The sequence below is a fragment of the Coregonus clupeaformis genome, unplaced genomic scaffold, assembly GCF_020615455.1.
Source record: "Coregonus clupeaformis isolate EN_2021a unplaced genomic scaffold, ASM2061545v1 scaf0693, whole genome shotgun sequence".
In the NCBI taxonomy this organism is placed as follows: Eukaryota; Metazoa; Chordata; class Actinopteri; order Salmoniformes; family Salmonidae; genus Coregonus; species Coregonus clupeaformis.
Window position 1 is genome coordinate 205,002 of NW_025534148.1, and position 21,264 is coordinate 226,265.

Here is a 21,264-nt window from a genome sequence, read left to right on the forward strand (position 1 = left end):
GAGAGAAAGACGGTGTACCATCTAGCCATACTCCCAAGTACTTGTATGAGGTGACTACCTCAAGCTCTAAACCCTCAGAGGTAGTAATCACACCGGTGGGGAGAGGGGCATCCTTCTTACCAAACCACATTACCTTTGTTTATGAGGTGTTCAGAACAAGGTTAAGGGCAGAGAAAGCTTGTTGGACACTAAGAAAGCTTTGTTGTAGAGCGTTTAACACAAAAACCGGGGAGGGGCCAGCTGAGTATAAGACTGTATCATCTGCATATAAATGGATGAGAGCGCTTCCTACTGCCTGAGCTATGTTGTTGATGTAAATTGAGAAGAGCGTGGGGCCTAGGATCGAGCCTTGGGGTACTCCCTTGGTGACAGGCAGTGGCTGAGACAGCAGATGTTCTGACTTTATACACTGCACTCTTTGAGAGAGGTAGTTAGCAAACCAGGCCAAAGACCCCTCCGAGACACCAATACTCCTCAGCCGGCCCACAAGAATGGAATGGTCTATCGTATCAAAAGCTTTGGCCAAGTCAATAGAAATAGCAGCACAACATTGCTTAGAATCAAGGGCAATGGTGAAATGTTAGGCCCTTTAAGGTTGATTTAGGGAGTCCCATTGCTTTAGGACTTGGTCAGGTGGTTTAAGCATGTCCCAGTTTAGGTCACCTAGCAGGACAAATTCAGACTTAGTGTAAGGGGCCAGGAGAGAGCTTAGGGCAGGTAGGGTACAGGCCGGTGCTGTGTAAGGGGCCAGGAGAGAGCTTAGGGCAGGTAGGGTACAGGCCGGTGCTGTGTAAGGGGCCAGGAGAGAGCTTAGGGCAGGTAGGGTACAGGCCGGTGCTGTGTAAGGGGCCAGGAGAGAGCTTAGGGCAGGTAGGTACAGGCCGGTGCTGTGTAAGGGGCCAGGAGAGAGCTTAGGGCAGGTAGGGTACAGGCCGGTGCTGTGTAAGGGGCCAGGAGAGAGCTTATGGCAGGTAGGGTACAGGCCGGTGCTGTGTAAGGGGCCGGTGATGATGGTGGATGATAACACCCAGCAACAGTCAACAAAGAGCTATTTAAAAGTTTAATACTTAAAACCAGCCAATCAAAATGTTTGGGGACAACTGAGCACTGAAGGTGTTCCTTGGTATTGCCACTCCACCACCTTTGGAAGATCTGTCTTACAGGGGGTACCGGTACCGAGTCAATGTGCGGGGGTACAGGTTAGTCGAGGTAATTAGTACATGTAGGTAGTGGTAAAGTGATGTAAATGTAAATCGTCCGGGGGGGCATTTGGGTAATTGTTCAGCAGTCTTATGGCTTGGGGGTAGAAGCTGTTAAGGAGCCTTTTGGACCTAGATTTGGCTCTCCAGTACCGCTTGCCATGCGGTAGCAGAGAGAACAGTCTATGACTTGGGTGACTGGAGTCTCTGACAATTTTTTGGGCCTTCCTCTGACACCGCCTAGTATATACTGTAGGTCCTGGATGGCAGGAAGCTTGGCCCCAGTGATGTACTGGGCCGTACGCCCTACCCTCTGTAGCGCCTTACGGTCAGATGCCGAGCAGTTGCCATACCAGGTGATGCAACCGTCAGGATGCTCTCGATGGTGCAGCTGTAGAACTTTTTGAGGATCTGAGGACCCATGCCAAAATCTTTTAATTCTCCTTAGGTGGAAAAGGCGTTGTCGTGCCCTCTTGTCGACTGTCTTGGACCATGATAGTTTGTTGGTCATGTGGACACCAAGGAACTTGAAGCTCTCAACCCGCTCCACTACAACCCCGTCGATGTGAATGGGGCGTGTTCGGCCCTCCTTTTCCTGTAGTCCACGATCAGCTCCTTTGTCTTGTTCACGTTGAGGGAGAGGTTGTTGGGAACTCTCACACCTCCTCCCTATAGGCTGTCTCGTCGTTGTCGGTGATCAGGCCTACCACTGTTGTGTCGTCAGCAAACGTAATGATGGTGTTGGAGTCGTGTTTGGCCACGCAGTCGTGAGTGAACAAGGAGTATAGGAGGGGACTAAGCACGCACCCCTGAGGGGCCCCCGTGTTGAGGATCAGCGTGGCAGATGTGTTGTTGACTACCCTTACCACCTGGGGGCGGCCCGTCAGGAAGTCCAGCATCTATTTGCAGAGGGAGGTGTTTAGTCCCAGGGTCCTTAGCTTAGTGATGAGCTTTGTGGGCACTATGGTGTTGAACGCTGAGCTGTAGTCAATGAACAGCATTCTCACATAGGTGTTCCTTTTGTCCAGGTGGGAAAGGGCAGTGTGGAGTGCGATTGAGATTGCGTCATCTGTGGATCTGTTGGGGCGGTATGCGAATTGGAGTGGGTCTAGGGTTTCCGGCATGATGGTGTTGATGTGAGTCATGACCAGCCTTTCAAATCACTTCATGGCTACTGGGTAGTCATTTAGGCAGGTTACCTTCGCTTTCTTGGGCACAGGGACTATGGTGGTCTGCTTGAAACATGTATGTATTACAGACTCGGATGTCTCTGCGCAAGCTCTGAGTACACGTCCTGGTAATCTGTCTTAATGTTGACATGTTTAAAGGTCTTGCTCACATCGGCTACGGAGAGCGTGATCACACAGTCGTCCGGAATAGCTGGTGCTCTCAGCATTTAGCCCATCTGGTTGGCTCGCGATACTGGGCAGCTCGCGGCTGGGTTTCCCTTTGTAGTCCGTAATAGTTTGCAAGCCCTGCCACATCCAACGAGCATCAGAGACAGTGTATTAGCATTTAGTCTTAGTCCTGTATTGAAGCTTTGCCTGTTTGATGGTTCATCGGAGGGCATAGTGGGATTTGTCCCGCTCCTTGAAAGCGACAGCTTTAGCCTTTAGCTCGGTGCAGATGTTGCCTGTAATCCATGGCTTCTGGTTGGGATATGTACGTACGGTCACTGTGGGAACGACGTCGTCGATGCACTTATTGATGAAGCCGGTGACTGAGGTGGTATACTCCTCAATGCCATTGGATGAATCCCGGAACATATTCCAGTCTGTGCTAGCAAAACAGTCCTGTAGCGTAGCATCCGCGTCATCTGACCACTTCCGTATTGACCGAGTCACTGGTACTTCCTGCTTTAGTTTTTGCTTTTAAGCAGGAATCAGGAAGATAGAATTATGGTCAGATTTGCCAAATGGAGGGTGAGGGAGAGCTTTGTATGCATCTCTGTGTGTGGAGTTAGGCCTAAAGCTTGACATATAAACTTAACGCCTATGTCTTTAGGCTAAGCTTGATATAATTTAAAATGTAACTTTTTACTTACAGGGTATAGAAGGTAAAGTCTGATATTCAATGAGTGTGAGTGCACCGTCTGTCTTCAAGAAACAAATAAAACAAAACTTTAGCTGCGGTCGACAGATGTTGAATCCAATAGAAATGGTCACGAGTGTTACTCTGTTTTCTTTGTCACAACCAAGTTGCCAAATAATGAAACTGTCCGGTCATAAGAGCAGAACATTTTTAGCTAATTTCAGTAAACAATTATTTACTGCAACATGTTCTGAATACTTGTCACGCCGTTGATCCAAAGACGGCTTTAACGTCAAATATGACACAAATATGACGTGTACTCTCTATATTCCTATAACCAGGTGCCATAAGAAGTTCATGTAAATTGGTACATGCAAATAGGATCCTGGATCGATTCTGTATTTACAGACATCAATGGAGGATATGAGCTGCAGTCAAAGTAAAATGTCTCTATCCTGTACAAAATGTCGGACCCTATTTTTTTGTTTCACTTTCACACAGCACATAATAAGGTGGGGTCTCATACTCAGTTGGCTTCCTGTTGCACTCGTCTAGCAGGCATTTTATAGCAGTCATAGATCGACTGTCACTTACAATAGGACTAGACCTATGTTAGGCTATATAAGACGAATGTTGTAGCCAATTATAGGCCTGAGCTATATACGTTAATTTGCCATTATGGACTAAGAACCCCTAAATACAAATAAATAATTACAATTAAAGAATTGACAAGTGTCATCGATTTTCTTAGAGGATTTTTCAGTTCACATCCTTCATTGAATTAAAGCTACTGAATTGATGAAATCATTCCAACCCCACTTTCGAGGCCTTGCAGCAGCTGTAACTACAGTGGGGAAAAAAGTATTTAGTCAGCCACCAATTGTGCAAGTTCTCCCACTTAAAAAGATGAGAGAGGCCTGTAATTTTCATCATAGGTACACGTCAACTATGACAGACAAAATGAGGGGAAAAAAATCCAGAAAATCACATTGTAGGATTTTTAATGAATTTATTTGCAAATTATGGTGGAAAATAAGTATTTGGTCAATAACAAAAGTTTCTCAATACTTTGTTATATACCCTTTGTTGGCAATGACACAGGTTGTTACGGATACAGGTATCCTGTGTTTTTGTGTGTTCCTACTCTTTCTGCCCTAATCACAGGTGTCCTGTATGTTCCTGATTGGTGGTCGTTGAGGTGTCTGCTGATTGGACCAATCAGTGAACATTCCTGTTAATTGCACCACCTGTTATTCGTTTGTTCAATCACACATCCCATTTTATAAAAACTAGACTTGTGTTTGTTGAGAGAGAGAGACTTTTTGCCATATGTGAGTATGGACACGGTGGTGTCCTGTGTGTTGTGTACTCGCTAGTTGATGATTACCCTGTTTAGTAGCTTTGTGTGTTTTTTGGGAAAGGGGGTTTAAGCTAGATGCCCTTGGGCGTACATTACCCGTAGGACGAAATCTGTCTATAAACACCAGTTAGACCTGAGCGGACCACCCACTGTATTTTTGTATGGTAGCAGTAGCCTAGCGGTTCTTTAGGCAGGCTAGATCAGTTTAGGGGGTTTTACACTATTGTTTCATTTCTTGGGTCCTGCTCAGCCCTTTTTCCCAAACCCTTACCGTGTGTTCATAAATAAACACTTTGTGTTTGACGGTAGTTCCTGGTAGTTGTGTCTTATTTGTTCTCACTATTCCATGTCACACTTATAATTTACATGAATTTATGTTACGGGTCTCATGTCCATCCACCCTAGATGTTTAGAGCCACGGGGTTCGTAACATAAAGTGGGGGCTCGTCTGGGATCCTATCTATCCCATGCTACTCATGTAAATTAGTTAGTGTCTGGTTCAGTGTTGAGCTTAGCAGCTGTAACTACCTGTTTTTTGGTGTGTGTTCAGTAGTCGACGGCTCGTGTTGCTAGTAGGATGGCTACTTTTGAGTTGGAGGCATTTTTGGAAAACCCTACGTGGGAGGTTTTTGATAATTGCCGTAGAGTGGATCTACAGGCTTTGGCTGACCACTTTTCTGTACCCATACCGAGTGGTTTAGTGAAAGCAGAAGTTAGGGAAGTAGTGTTAGCGATATTGTTAAACGAGCGAGTGCTTGAGTTACCGCCGCCTGAGTCTGCTGCTCCTGTAGGGGATGTGGTTGCTGTTCCTGTAAGCCCATCAGTGTCTGAGGGACGAGGCTAAGGCTCCAGCCACATTGCCCGTTATGACCCACTCTCCCCACTGACTGACAGTGATGCCAGGATGGATGTCCGCTCGACACGGCTCCAAATGGAGGCGGAAGAGCGGGCACAAATCAGGCAAGACAAGCTGGAGATGCGTAAATGGAACTAGAGGCAGAACAGGAGACGCGTAAGATAGAACAGGAGACGCGTAAGCTAGAGGCAGAACAGGAGACGCGTAAGCTAGAGGCAGAACAGGAGACGCGTAAGCTAGAGGCAGAACAGGAGACGCGTAAGATGGAACTGGAGACGCGTAGGCTTGATCAAGAACTGGAGACGCGTAAGATGGAACTGGAGATGCGTAAAATGGAACTAGAGGCAGAAACAGCGAGGTTAGTCTCTGCTCATACTATGCCTGCTAGTGAGCCAGCCTCACCAGCGGTGTCGTCTGCTACATTTGATATTAGTAGACAGATCACCTTGGTACCTGTGTTTAGGGAGTCAGAGGTTGATTCCTATTTCGGTGTGTTTGAGCGTATAGCGGTAGCATTGAAATGGCCCGACGAGGTATGGTGCCTATTACTTCAGTGTAAGCTAACAGGTAAAGCCCAAGAGGTTCTGGCAGCGCTACCTCTTGAAGACAGTTTGAATTATGAAGTGGTCAAAGCTACTGTTCTTCGTGCCTATGAGCTTGTTCCTGAGGCATATCGACAAAGATTTAGGTCTCATAAAAAGTCTCCTACTCAGACTTATGTGGAGTTTGCTAGAGACAAAGGAAATCTGTTTGACAAATGGCACAGTGCTAGTAAGGTAACTGATTTTACCTCTCTACGGGAGTTAATCTTGTTAGAAGAGTTTAAAAATTGCTTACGGAACGCATTGTAGTTTATCTGAACGAACAGAAAGTATCCTCACTGTCGGAAGCGTCTGTATTGGCAGACGAGTTTGTGTTGACGCATAAGAGCGTGTTTTCGGCTGCGTACGGAGAGCAGGGCTGCGGAGTTGCTAACTTCTAGTCCTAGTTCGACCAGCAGTACATCCAGCACGCCCAAAAGATGTGCGTCACTGTTTCTATTGTCATAAGGTGGGACATATAGTTAATGATTGCTTTCTGCTAAAACGCAAACCGGGGATGCCTCAGCACGCCAGGCCGCCAACGTGGTGTTGGGCTGATTACGTGCGGTTGTAAGGCCAGAATCAAGACAGAAGCCTCATAGTGAATGTGGTTTGAAAGTCCCTGTCCCAGATCACAGTTATGAACCGTTCATTTTTGAGGGGTTTGTTTCTATATCAGATGACGAAGCGTCTCAGCGTCCAGTTAGAATCCTCAGAGATACTGGTGCGGCGCAGTCGTTCATACTAGCTGATGTGTTGCCCTTGTCCAGTAATACATATTGTGGTTCCAGTGTGTTAGTACAAGGAATTGAAATGGGTTTCGTCCCAGTGCCATTGCACTTTGTGAACGTACACTCTGAGTTAGTCAGTGGATTGTTCAGAGTGGGCGTACGTCCTATGTTGCCAGTAAAAGGTGTGACATTTATAATGGGCAACGATATTGCCGGAGGAAAGGTAATACCCATATTGGAGGTATTGGATAAAAGTGACCAGTCTCTCTCGAGGAGCTGGCACAGGGTTATCCAGATGTGTTCCCCGCTTGTGCTGTCACACGTGCTCAAGCACGACAAGTGGGTGAAGTGGTAGATTTGTCAGACACGATTCTATTCAGAGAGTGTGACCCAGAGGATAGTTCGAGTGCTACCTCTGGTAAGCTGGTGCAGTCTGACCAACAGCCCAGAGAAAGGAAGAAGGATGTGGAACTTGTTGCTGAAGCAATACAGTTACCAGTTACTCGTGAGCAGCTGATCGCTAACCAACAGGTTGACATTAGTCTGGCTAAATGTTTTTCTAGTGTTGTCTCAGAGGACGAGCTAAAGAAGAAAAACATGGCATACTTCATTGATGGTAATCTCCTCATGCGTAAATGGACATCCCATGTTGACGCTGGCGGAGATTGGAATGCTGTTTACCAAATAGTGATTCCTACAGCCTTTCGACAAAATGTTTTATCCCTCGCTCATGATCACCAGTGGTCCGGACATCTGGGAGTCACCAAGACTTATGATCGTGTTTTGCGACATTTCTTTTGGCCTGGTTTAAAGCAAGATGTGGCTCAGTTCTGTCGGACTTGCCACACCTGTCAAGTAGTTGGGAAACCGAACCAGGTTATTTCCCCGCGCCTCTTTGTCCCATACCGGCCATAGGTGAACCATTCGAGCATGTGATGGTTGATTGTGTTGGACCATTACCAAAAACAAAATCTGGTAACCAGTTTATGTTGACAATTATGTGTGTGGCCACCAGGTACCCAGAGGCCATTCCTCTGCGAAGGATTACTGCTCCGGTGGTGAGTAAAGCGTTGATCAAATTCTTCTCAACTTTTGGATTACCTAAGGTGATACAAACTGATCAGGGTACGAATTTCCTTTCTAAACTTTTCAAACAAGTGTTAAAATCCTTGTCAGTTACACACCGTGTGTCAAGCGCATATCACCCAGAGTCTCAGGGTGCGCTGAACGTTGGCATCAGACCCTGAAGTCTATGCTCCGTAAATATTGTTTGGAATCTGAGAAAGATTGGGATGAGGGAGTTCCTCTAGTGTTGTTTGCTGTCCGTGAGACAGTACAGGAATCCCTAGGGTTCAGCCCAGCTGAACTGGTGTTTGGACACACCATGAGAGGACCTATGAAAGTCCTTAAGGATCAGTTTTTGTCACAAGAGTTGTGTGTGAAAGAAAATGTGTTGGACTACGTTAGTCGCTTTCGTGAGCGCCTACATGCTGCCTGTGCTCTAGCAAAGGAAGCGCTGTCTTCCTCACAGAAACGGATGAAACGACACTATGACACACAGGCTGTTTCTCGTTCACTGCAGCCAGGTGACCGAGTTCTTGTGTTGTTGCCTGTGCCAGGAGCGTCATTGTCAGCACGTTTCGCTGGTCCTTATGTCATTGAAAAGAAACTAACTGAAACTGACTATGTGATACAGACTCCTGATAGAAAACGCCAATCTCGTGTGTGCCACGTTAACATGTTGAAGACATACCACAACAGACCCGTTACTCAGGTAGACAGTCCAGAGAAACTGGCCGAGTCGGCTGTCTCTGTTGCTGCTACGGCTGTAGTGGAGGTCATGTTAATGATGTGGACGGAGATGGTTTGGAGTTGCGCAATACTCAGCAGCAGTGTGCTAGATTGCCCAATTCAGAGATGCTGCTGTCTCTCCCGTCAAGCCTGATTCATTTAACGGACAGACAGGCAGATGATATTGTGAGACTATTACACAGCTTTCCATGTCTTTTTAATGATGTTCCTACATGTACAAATGTGTTAGAACATGACATTAATGTTGGAAACGCTGCACCTATCAAGCAACATCCTTATCGTGTCAACGTCGCTAAGAGAAAGATAATGAGGGGTGAGGTCGGTTATTTGCTGGAGAATAACCTGGCTATGCCAAGTTCAAGTCCTTGGAGTTCTCCGTGCATTCTGGTTCCTAAACCTGATGGGACATCCAGATTATGTACGGACTATCGGAAAGTCAATGCTGTCACAGTGCCCGACTCGTTCCCGTTACCCAGACTGGATGACTGTATTGATACTGTTGGTGCTGCTACCTATGTAACCAAATTAGATCTTCTAAAGGTTACTGGCAGGTGCCGTTAACCCCACGTGCCTCCGACATCTCTGCATTTGTGACCCCAGATCACTTCCTACAATATGCTGTCATGGCATTTGGGATGCGGAACGCACCAGCCACTTTCCAACGCCTGGTTAACACAGTATTGGCTGGAGTTCCTAATTGTAGTGCTTACCTTGATGATCTGGTCATTTATTCAACTGAGTGGTCTGATCATGTTAACACTCTAAGGGTAGTGTGTGAACGTCTAGCAACCGCTTCTCTAACCCTGAACTTAGCAAAGTGCGAGTTTGGGAAGGCTACTGTTACTTATCTTGGTAAACAGGTCGGCCATGGTCAGGTGCGCCCTGTAGATGCCAAGGTCTCAGCTATAAACGCATTTCCCGCACCTACCACCAGAAGAGAGCTACGCCGTTTTTTAGGGATGGTTGGCTACCACCGTAGTTTCTGTAAAAATTTCTCTGCGGTAGTTGCTCCATTAACGGATTTGCTCAGTCCGGCGAGAAAATTTGTATGGTCTGAAGATTGTTGTACTGCTTTCAACACTGCTAAAGCACTCTTGTGTAGTACTCCTGTTCTTGCTGCGCCAGATTTTGAGCGGCCGTTTAAACTGGAGGTAGATGCAAGTGCCAGAGGTGCTGGTGCTGTTCTACTGCAGCAAGACCAGAGTGGAGTGGACCATCCTGTCTGTTATTTTTCACGGAAATTTAACAAATGTCAGACAAACTATTCCACCATTGAACAAGAAGCTCTAGCTTTGTTGTTAGCTCTGCAGTACTTTGAAGTTTATGTTGGTTCCAGTGCATTACCAGTGGTAGTGTATACTGACCATAACCCCTTAGTTTTTCTCCACCGGATGTACAACCAGAACCAACGCCTTATCGTTGGGCACTTGTCGTGCAAAATTATAATTTGGAGATCCGCCACAAAAAGGGGTTAGATAATGTGTTGGCAGATGCTTTGTCTCGTGTGTAATGATCTAGGTTTTTTTTGTTATCCCGATAGGATGATTTGTGAATTTGGGTGTTGTGATAATACGTGTGTCGCAAACCATTTTGGTTTGCTCTTTTAAGGGTGGGAGTGTTACGGATACAGGTATCCTGTGTTTTTGTGTGTTCCTACTCTTTCTGCCCTAATCACAGGTGTCCTGTATGTTCCTGATTGGTGGTCGTTGAGGTGTCTGCTGATTGGACCAATCAGTGAACATTCCTGTTAATTGCACCACCTGTTATTCGTTTGTTCAATCACACATCCCATTTTATAAAAACTAGACTTGTGTTTGTTGAGAGAGAGAGACTTTTTGCCATATGTGAGTATGGACACGGTGGTGTCCTGTGTGTTGTGTACTCGCTAGTTGATGATTACCCTGTTTAGTAGCTTTGTGTGTTTTTTGGGAAAGGGGGTTTAAGCTAGATGCCCTTGGGCGTACATTACCCGTAGGGACGAAATCTGTCTATAAACACCAGTTAGACCTGAGCGGACCACCCACTGTATTTTTGTATGGTAGCAGTAGCCTAGCGGTTCTTTAGGCAGGCTAGATCAGTTTAGGGGGTTTTACACTATTGTTTCATTTCTTGGGTCCTGCTCAGCCCTTTTTCCCAAACCCTTACCGTGTGTTCATAAATAAACACTTTGTGTTTGACGGTAGTTCCTGGTAGTTGTGTCTTATTTGTTCTCACTATTCCATGTCACACTTATAATTTACATGAATTTATGTTACGGGTCTCATGTCCATCCACCCTAGATGTTTAGAGCCACGGGGTTCGTAACACAGGTCAAACGTTTTCTGTAAGTCTTCACAAGGTTTTCACACACTGTTGCTGGTATTTTGGCCCATTCCTCCATGCAGATCTCCTCTAGAGCAGTGATGTTTTGGGGCTGTCGCTGGGCAACACGGACTTTCAACTCCCTCCAAAGATTTTCTATGGGGTTGAGATCTGGAGACTGGCTAGGCCACTCCAGGACCTTGAAATGCTTCTACGAAGCCACTCCTTTGTTGCCCGGGCGGTGTGTTTGGGATCATTGTCATGCTGAAAGACCCAGCCACGTTTCATCTTCAATGCCCTTGCTGATGGAAGGAGGTTTTCACTCAAAATCTCACGATACATGGCCCCATTCATTCTTTCCTTTACACGGATCAGTCGTCCTGGTCCCTTTGCAGAAAAACAGCCCCAAAGCATGATGTTTCCACCCCCATGCTTCACAGTAGGTATGGTGTTCTTTGGATGCAACTCAGCATTCTTTGTCCTCCAAACACGACGAGTTGAGTTTTTACCAAAAAGTTATATTTTGGTTTCATCTGACCATATGACATTCTCAAAATCCTCTTCTGGATCATCCAAATGCACTCTAGCAAACTTCAGACGGGCCTGGACATGTACTGGCTTAAGCAGGGGGACACATCTGGCACTGCTGGATTTGAGTCACTGGTGGCGTAGTGTGTTACTGATGGTAGGCTTTGTTACTTTGGTCCCAGCTCTCTGCAGGTCATTCACTAGGTCCCCCCGTGTGGTTCTGGGATTTTTGCTCACCGTTCTTGTGATAATTTTGACCCCACGGGTGAGATCTTGCGTGGAGCCCCCAGATCGAGGGAGATTATCAGTGGTCTTGTATGTCTTCCATTTCCTAATAATTGCTCCCACAGTTGATTTCTTCAAACCAAGCTGCTTACCTATTGCAGATTCAGTCTTCCCCAGCCTGGTGCAGGTCTACAATTTTGTTTCTGGTGTCCTTTGACAGCTCTTTGGTCTTGGCCATAGTGGAGTTTGGAGTGTGACTGTTTGAGGTTGTGGACAGGTGTCTTTTATACTGATAACAAGTTAAAACAGGTGCCATTAATACAGGTAACGAGTGGAGGACAGAGGAGCCTCTTAAAGAAGAAGTTACAGGTCTGTGAGGGCCAGAAATCTTGCTTGTTTGTAGGTGACCAAATACTTATTTTCCACCATAATTTGCAAATAAATTCATTAAAAATCCTACAATGTGATTTTCTGGAAAAAAAAATTCTCAATTTGTCTGTCATAGTTGACGTGTACCTATGATGAAAATTACAGGCCTCTCATCTTTTTAAGTGGGAGAACTTGCACAATTGGTGGCTGACTAAATACTTTTTTTTCCCCACTGTATAAAGCAAGTTTACTAAACATTCGTATCCCTCCTCCCCTAAAATGAACAGAGATCATATAGCTTACTTTTATACCAGTCTCAGGAGGAAATGGTATATTCATGTTTTAAACGAATTTATTGTAGAATGAGTTAATTAAATAATTAATGTATTTTCATGTATCTTTTCATTTTATTTCAGTGTTTTATTTTATTATAATAACGAACACTTTAATTATATAGCACATGTGAGAGTGTGATTTGGAAGAGTCAGGCGCAGGAGGGTAAATCACAGAACACAGAGTTTATTCCGTAGTTCACGGTTACGCTGGATAGCGTCAACAGTCCAGTGGCAAAACAGGCGCACTGGAACAAATACAGGCACACAGGGAACATATACCCCGGCAATACAAAGTACAGGTAGCTCCACCGAGCTACACTCATCTCACATGCAACAATCACCCACAAGGACAAGGGGGCAGAGGGAACACTTAAACACATACTAATGAGGGGAATATGAACCAGGTGTGTGTAATTGACAAGACAAGACAAATGGAATGATGAAAAGAGGAGTGGCAGTGGCTAGAAGGCCGGTGACGACGAACGCTGAAGCCTGCCCGAACAAGGAGAGGAGGCAGCTTCGGAGGAAGTCGTGACAGCACATGTCATACAGAGACCGCAACCTCAACTGTTCATAATAAAATAATACAGACTGATTAAAAGGAAACATGGTAAACAGTAAATCACAGAATGACACCAATGAGGACAAACACAATAATAGAAATAGGATATTAAAAGAAGACAAAAGCAGCCAGATAATTAAAAACTAAAAAGGTGAGTCTTTATCTGGCCTTAAAAAGAGTTAACAGTTTTTCCCTACCTGATATTGCGTGGAAGGGCTGGGCACTCCAGAATTTGGGGGTGTAAAAGTAAAAAACTGCCTCACCACTTTTCATGTGATTCACCTGGGTATATTATAAAGCCTGGCGTCCGAGAAAATCTATCAATCTTGAGGGCCCAACCAGGCATATCAGAGAGGCAGTCCTTTAGATCAGGGGTTCTCTAAGTGGGGTGTACGGAGGTACTGCAGGGGGTCCGCGATCAGATATCAAAATATGTCAAATAAAATGAACGTTTTTATTTTTACCTTTAATTTTTTTATGAATGTTACTAACAACAACAGATTAAACTAATTTTGGCGAAGTGATCAGTGGAATATATTTAGAGAGTGCAATACAATACATTGTAATATTATTAATCTCCAATGTATGTTCTTAACCCTGGGCAACGTGGGCCTGCAAAATGTTCTTTCTCAGGGCCGAGACTTAATTTGTCCGGCAGTGCACTGCCTAAATCATAGTAAAACTCCTTGTATACTATTTTATATCTCACTCCAGTTACTGATGAGCATACTGATGAGCTGTGGGTTATGGCTGATAACCTCAGTGGAGGGACAGAGCTATAGACCTCCAAGAATTTCAAGATCTTCCAGATTTTCAGGAATCAACTGGTTGTCATTCCATTCGGTTATATGTATTTAAATGGTATATCTAATAGAAATTGGGAAGTATATTAGAAATTGGTATTAAGAATAATTGTTTAAACATAATAATTTGTCATATGGTGAATGTTTATATGGATTTATTGGTTTAGAAATGAAGTCAATTAAACTGTTATGTTTGTCTTCTAGTGAGATAAGTACAGATGCTGTCTTGATGCATAGTAGGGATAATTTGGCCTAGCATGGTGTGAACCTAAATAAATAAAAGTAACAAACAATGAACCGGCTGAAGATGAATATCAGAGGCGTTGAAGACGTTTTTGTAAAATACCACTTCTACATCCAACTGGTGTACAACAACCCATCAAAGATATCAAGGAATTTTCTCATGTTATTATCTCAAAGGAGTGGGAAATAAGTCCACCATTGAGTGAGAATGGAGAAAGATATGTTTAAATGCAACATTTTAATGATGTGGGCATAATGGTTGGCAAATGGAAAAGACAATGAGGTTGTGGAGTTGGTGGTGACTCGAATGAGACATTGTGGTTGTGACATTGTCATGGGAAAGTCATTTTGGAAATGTGAAGATCTCTGAAGAACGTAAGGAGGAGACGCTAGAAGATTTAAATGCCGGGGGAGAAAAAGGGGTTGCTTAGCTGTGTTGATAATAAAATTGGGTTTATCCACATTTGATAATTTGGGTAGTAGGTACATACACTGCTAAATTAATAGTATTAAGAATGCATTGAGATAATGATCTGTATTTTTTATCAGGATGAGGAAAGTCATAATTGAATTATGGATGTTTATAATGTATGATAATATAAGTATACATTCGGACAGTTGTAATGGGTGATTAAGTTGAGGGTTTTACTTTTCATTGAAATGGATAAAGTGAATCAATAAGAATTGTCATTTTAAATTTGGTTGAGTTAAGTAATTTGGTTGGTTATAAGTTATAAGATTAATGAGTGATTTAAGTAAATCATTAGTATGTATTAGTATAATTATTTTCAAAATGAAGGATATTGATTGTTCAATTGAGAAATGCTTTATATAGATATTATGGGTTAAAACAGTGATACATTATGGTAATGTCTTAGGATACACTTATATGATTTATTTTGAGTGGACATTGTTGAATCATACTGTTTCAAACATGGAAGTTAAGGTGAGGAGTGTGAATGAAGTCATGAATAAGTTGATTAATTGGGTTAATGTATTAGCATATTGGTCATTATATACATTTGAAGTATTGGGTGATATTGATATGGATGTTTAGAGTGGTACATATCTATGTTGCTATGCAAGTACTTAATTGATTCCTATCATGGGGTTATGATATTTTCATATGATCTGAATTTGGTTGAATTATTAAAGCAGGAATAGTTTAGGGACGTGATGATTTAACAGGGAGCGATAATAGAGTGTTATAATGTGTATGTCGTATCAGGTATATTAGGAGGACAAAGTAGGAGTTGAACATTGTATATTTTAACAATCATGGGTTGTTAAGCAATTGGGTATGAGATGTTACTCATCAGACTATGCAAGTGATAATCACATGGCATTGGATGCTATTATAGTAGATAAAGAGGGGAACGTATGTGATTATATGGGGATATTAGAGACATATAGGAAGGTATTAGGAGTATGAATAGAGATGTATCAGTCAATATAAATGCAAGGAGAGAAAGGATAAATTATTCATCTATATGTTATTCCAGTTTAGAGTACATTGATAATGTTGATTGAGGAATGGGAATGTTAAGTTGGAAATGTATAAAATGGAATTTAAGCCTTACAGGTTCGACATGTGGACAGATGACTATCTCAGTAGATCAGATAGCTCCCCAGGTGACCAGTGATAAGCTTGGGGGTCCTCTGACGGCGCATGGATGATGAAGACGGACGTGTTTGTTATTTTTATATTCATGTGTTCAGATTATAATATCCATGTAACTTACAAAGTGTCATGGATCTTTGTATTTGTGGGGGAAGATGTCATGATGGTCACAATTTATTTTAATGTATGTTTTCTTGGTTGCATGGCTCAGGAAAAGGGGTCATTTTAAGATGGGGGATGTCTATGTGGGATTTTTCCTTATATATGAAAAATAAGGATTTGACTACATAGATTATTATCATGAATATATAGTAGTTAATTATGTGTTTATCTTTTACTCAGACTGAGTTATAGAGGTTTGAGAGGTTTGATATCGCATAAGATAGATGACTGAGAATTTATACCTTTGTTGATTAAATATATTGAGAATCAGGTTGGATTCAGGTATAAAAGGTGGAAAGGGGTGAATTCCTAGCATAGTTTAGGATCTAGTCAGAGATATATATGTACTACTGATTGGAGAATATTGTATTTTACAAAAAGTTATATGTGAATTGTTGGGGGTTAAGTCATGTCACTTACCACAAAAGAAGAAGAAAAAAAAGTGGATTGTAATAATGTCATGTCATAGTATTGTGAGGACCAAGGTAGAGTTACGAGATAATTGGTTTGGAGCCATGGAGTCTACCTTCCTTATGTCAAAGGAGATTACTGATGATTAGGATAGCATGATGGATGGACAGGATATACTGACTTGGGGTAAAGAGTAATAACATAAAATAATGGGAGTGCTCATTGACGATGGCCAGATGTACGTGAAAGGAAGGATAACCAAGAGTATAAAAGCTGTGAGATTTGTGTGTGTGGGCAGTTCAAGTGACAAAGGGCAGAGCTATGTCCGTTTGTTAGATGAACCCACGAGCTCGTGATCCAATAAATACTTGGTATAAAATCTCCACAGAATGTCTAAGTAAATTCTTGCATCTTGAACTTCTCAATACCAGAAACTCATCATAACACTGGGAGTAGAGACTAGTGAGACTAAGACCATAGGACACCACATACACTGGGAGTAGAGACTAGTGAGACTAAGACCATAGGACACCACATACACTGGGAGTAGAGACTAGTGAGACTATAGGACACCACATACACTGGGAGTAGAGACTAGTGAGACTAAGACCATAGGACACCACATACACTGGGAGTAGAGACTAGTGAGACCATAGGACACCACATACACTGGGAGTAGAGACTAGTGAGACTAAGACCATAGGACACCACATACACTGGGAGTAGAGACTAGTGAGACTGAGACCATAGGACACCACATACACTGGGAGTAGAGACTAGTGAGACTAAGACCATAGGACACCACATACACTGGGAGTAGAGACTAGTGAGACTAAGACCATAGGACACCACATACACTGGGGAGTAGAGACTAGTGAGACTAAGACCATAGGACACCACATACACTGGGAGTAGAGACTAGTGAGACTATAGGACACCACATACACTGGGAGTAGAGACTAGTGAGACTAAGACCATAGGACACCACATACACTGGGAGTAGAGACTAGTGAGACCATAGGACACCACATACACTGGGAGTAGAGACTAGTGAGACCATAGGACACCACATACACTGGGAGTAGAGACTAGTGAGACCATAGGACACCACATACACTGGGAGTAGAGACTAGTGAGACTAAGACCATAGGACACCACATACACTGGGAGTAGAGACTAGTGAGACTAAGACCATAGGACACCACATACACTGGGAGTAGAGACTAGTGAGACCATAGGACACCACATACACTGGGAGTAGAGACTAGTGAGACCATAGGACACCACATACACTGGGAGTAGAGACTAGTGAGACTAAGACCATAGGACACCACATACACTGGGAGTAGAGACTAGTGAGACCATAGGACACCACATACACTGGGAGTAGAGACTAGTGAGACTAAGACCATAGGACACCACATACACTGGGAGTAGAGACTAGTGAGACTAAGACCATAGGACACCACATACACTGGGAGTAGAGACTAGTTAGACTAAGACCATAGGACACCACATACACTGGGAGTAGAGACTAGTGAGACTAAGACCATAGGACACCACATACACTGGGAGTAGAGACTAGTGAGACCATAGGACACCACATACACTGGGAGTAGAGACTAGTGAGACTAAGACCATAGGACACCACATACACTGGGAGTAGAGACTAGTGAGACCATAGGACACCACATACACTGGGAGTAGAGACTAGTGAGACCATAGGACACCACATACACTGGGAGTAGAGACTAGTGAGACTAAGACCATAGGACACCACATACACTGGGAGTAGAGACTAGTGAGACCATAGGACACCACATACACTGGGAGTAGAGACTAGTGAGACCATAGGACACCACATACACTGGGAGTAGAGACTAGTGAGACTAAGACCATAGGACACCACATACACTGGGAGTAGAGACTAGTGAGACTAAGACCATAGGACACCACATACACTGGGAGTAGAGACTAGTGAGACCATAGGACACCACATACACTGGGAGTAGAGACTAGTGAGACCATAGGACACCACATACACTGGGAGTAGAGACTAGTGAGACTAAGACCATAGGACACCACATACACTGGGAGTAGAGACTAGTGAGACCATAGGACACCACATACACTGGGAGTAGAGACTAGTGAGACTAAGACCATAGGACACCACATACACTGGGAGTAGAGACTAGTAAGACCATAGGACACCACATACACTGGGAGTAGAGACTAGTAAGACTAAGACCATAGGACACCACATACACTGGGAGTAGAGACTAGTGAGACTAAGACCATAGGACACCACATACACTGGGAGTAGAGACTAGTGAGACTAAGACCATAGGACACCACATACACTGGGAGTAGAGACTAGTGAGACCATAGGACACTACATACACTGGGAGTAGAGACTAGTGAGACCATAGGACACCACATACACTGGGAGTAGAGACTAGTGAGACTAAGACCATAGGACACCACATACACTGGGAGTAGAGACTAGTGAGACCATAGGACACCACATACACTGGGAGTAGAGACTAGTGAGACTAAGACCATAGGACACCACATACACTGGGAGTAGAGACTAGTGAGACCATAGGACACCACATACACTGGGAGTAGAGACTAGTGAGACCATAGGACACCACATACACTGGGAGTAGAGACTAGTGAGACTAAGACCATAGGACACCACATACACTGGGAGTAGAGACTAGTGAGACTAAGACCCTAGGACACCACATACACTGGGAGTAGAGACTAGTGAGACCATAGGACACTACATACACTGGGAGTAGAGACTAGTGAGACCATAGGACACCACATACACTGGGGAGTAGAGACTAGTGAGACTAAGACCATAGGACACCACATACACTGGGAGTAGAGACTAGTAAGACCATAGGACACCACATACACTGGGAGTAGAGACTAGTAAGACTAAGACCATAGGACACCACATACACTGGGAGTAGAGACTAGTGAGACTAAGACCATAGGACACCACATACACTGGGAGTAGAGACTAGTGAGACTAAGACCATAGGACACCACATACACTGGGAGTAGAGACTAGTGAGACCATAGGACACTACATACACTGGGAGTAGAGACTAGTGAGACCATAGGACACCACATACACTGGGAGTAGAGAATAATCAATAGTGTTGCTGTGGACACTGGATAATCTGACTAACACACACCTGTTTGACCTCACTGTGATACTATAGGGTACTGTACTTTACTTTTCTGAGTCAATTCAGGAAGCATTCAATGTCCTGCATTTGTGTTAACCATGGCAACCAGTATTGTAAATAAAGAGATGATCAGCCTCTGTGTCTGTGGATCTTTTCCCCTTCATGTATTTTTCATGTCAGCCAGGCACATCTTTTCAAAGAGACACCATTACATTTCTAGTTGAGTAAAATAAGGAGTGTATTGCTTCAGTCCTTGTTTCGTTTTCACTTGTTGTTACCTGGTAAATAACTGTTATGTGAATTATTTAACAAACTATTTCAGTGTCTCTGTGCGTCTCCCAAAAGGTTGTAAGTCTTTTGGGATTTTAGTAACGGACAGAGTCCCGGTCTGCATAGTCAGAGATATTTATTCATTGAGAATTCTGCCATCACAATTTCAGAGTCCATCTTTTATACTCATACGTCATACAAAAAAATCCCTCCTTCTCTGTAGGCGGGCTGTAGTTTTCCACTCTAAAACTGCTCTCCTGACCATCAGTTCACACACACACACATATACACACATGCATACACACACACATACATACACACTTTCTTATCATAGCCTACTCCTTGCTCGGCCAGGTGCAGCTATCTCATCCTCCCTGAATTGGGAGGCCTCTTTATCTTGGTTTCTCAGTTGTCTGTAGGCAGTTCTCCTTGTCCTTCGTCTGGCCTAACTCTTACTCACATTGCTGAATGTCATAGTCTTTACTGGTCCTACACTCACACATTCTAACACATTCCACACAGTTTCAGGGTGTAATAATTAGTCATTAATAATTAATCTATCAATAACCAACAATCATGGATAACCACAAAGATAATAAGGTGAGGAAACAGTCCATGTCAGTCAGGACCATCTTTTTAAAGAGACACCATTTATTTACATCTCTAGTTGAATAAATAAGCAGTTTTATTCTGGTCACAAAATAATCCTGAAAATAGCGGTAAACAGCAACACACAGGCAGAAAACTGAATGTCCTATTCCCAGCCAGGCCCATCTTTTCAAAGAAGACACAATTTAATTATTCATATTTTAGTAAAATAAGTAGTTTTGTTGTGATCACAAGAAAATCCTAACAATTCAGGTGAAGAGCGCCACAGTCAGGCAGAGAAATCTGAATGTTCTATCATAAAGTGAGAACAAGTAATTTCCTTCCTCAGGGCATGGACTCTACAAGGTGTCAAAAGTGTTCAACAGGGATGCTGGCCCATGTTGACTCCAATGCTTCCCACAGTTGTGTCAAGTTGGCTAGATGTCCATTGGATGGTGGGCCATTCTTGAAACACAAGGGAAACTGTTGAGGGTGAAAAACCCAGCAGTGTTGCAGTTCTTGACAACACAAACCAGTGTGTCTGGCACTTACTACCATACCCCCTTCAAAGGCACAAAAATATTTTGTCTTGCCAATTCACACTATGAAGGTCACATATACACAGTCCATGTCTCAAGGCTGAACAATCCTTCTTTAACCTGTCTCCTCCCCTTCATATACACTGATTGAAGTGGATTTAACAGGTGACATCAGGGATCATAGCTTCACCTGGATTCAGCTGGTCAGTCTATGTCATGGAAAGAGATGTCCATAATGTTTTGTATGCTCAGTTTATGTCTGTTTTTAACTGACAAATCAAATCAATCAATCAATCCAAACTGTGCATCGGCCATTTATGAATGGAAAGAGACATCTGTTACAAAACACCAAAAAGTTTAATGACATTTGGAGATTGTCAAGCCAAGCCTTCAATAAGGTAGGGAGAGATGTATTTTCTGTTTGTCGAGATTCAAATAGTAGATTTATTGTGGTGTTGAAAACGCAAACCATTATATTGAAGCGCCTGAAGACGGTATGCTTTATTTATTGGTTGTGTGGTGTATTGGCACAGA

The 21,264-nt window shown here is 43.4% G+C and overlaps 1 protein-coding gene across 1 annotated transcript in view; it reads left to right on the plus strand.

Annotated features, from left to right (window-relative positions):
• The window catches only part of LOC123485445 (GTPase IMAP family member 9-like), a 40,485-nt gene that overhangs the window by 3,589 nt on the left and 15,632 nt on the right, over nucleotides 1–21,264 (plus strand). The gene's annotated exons all lie outside the window — the stretch shown is intronic.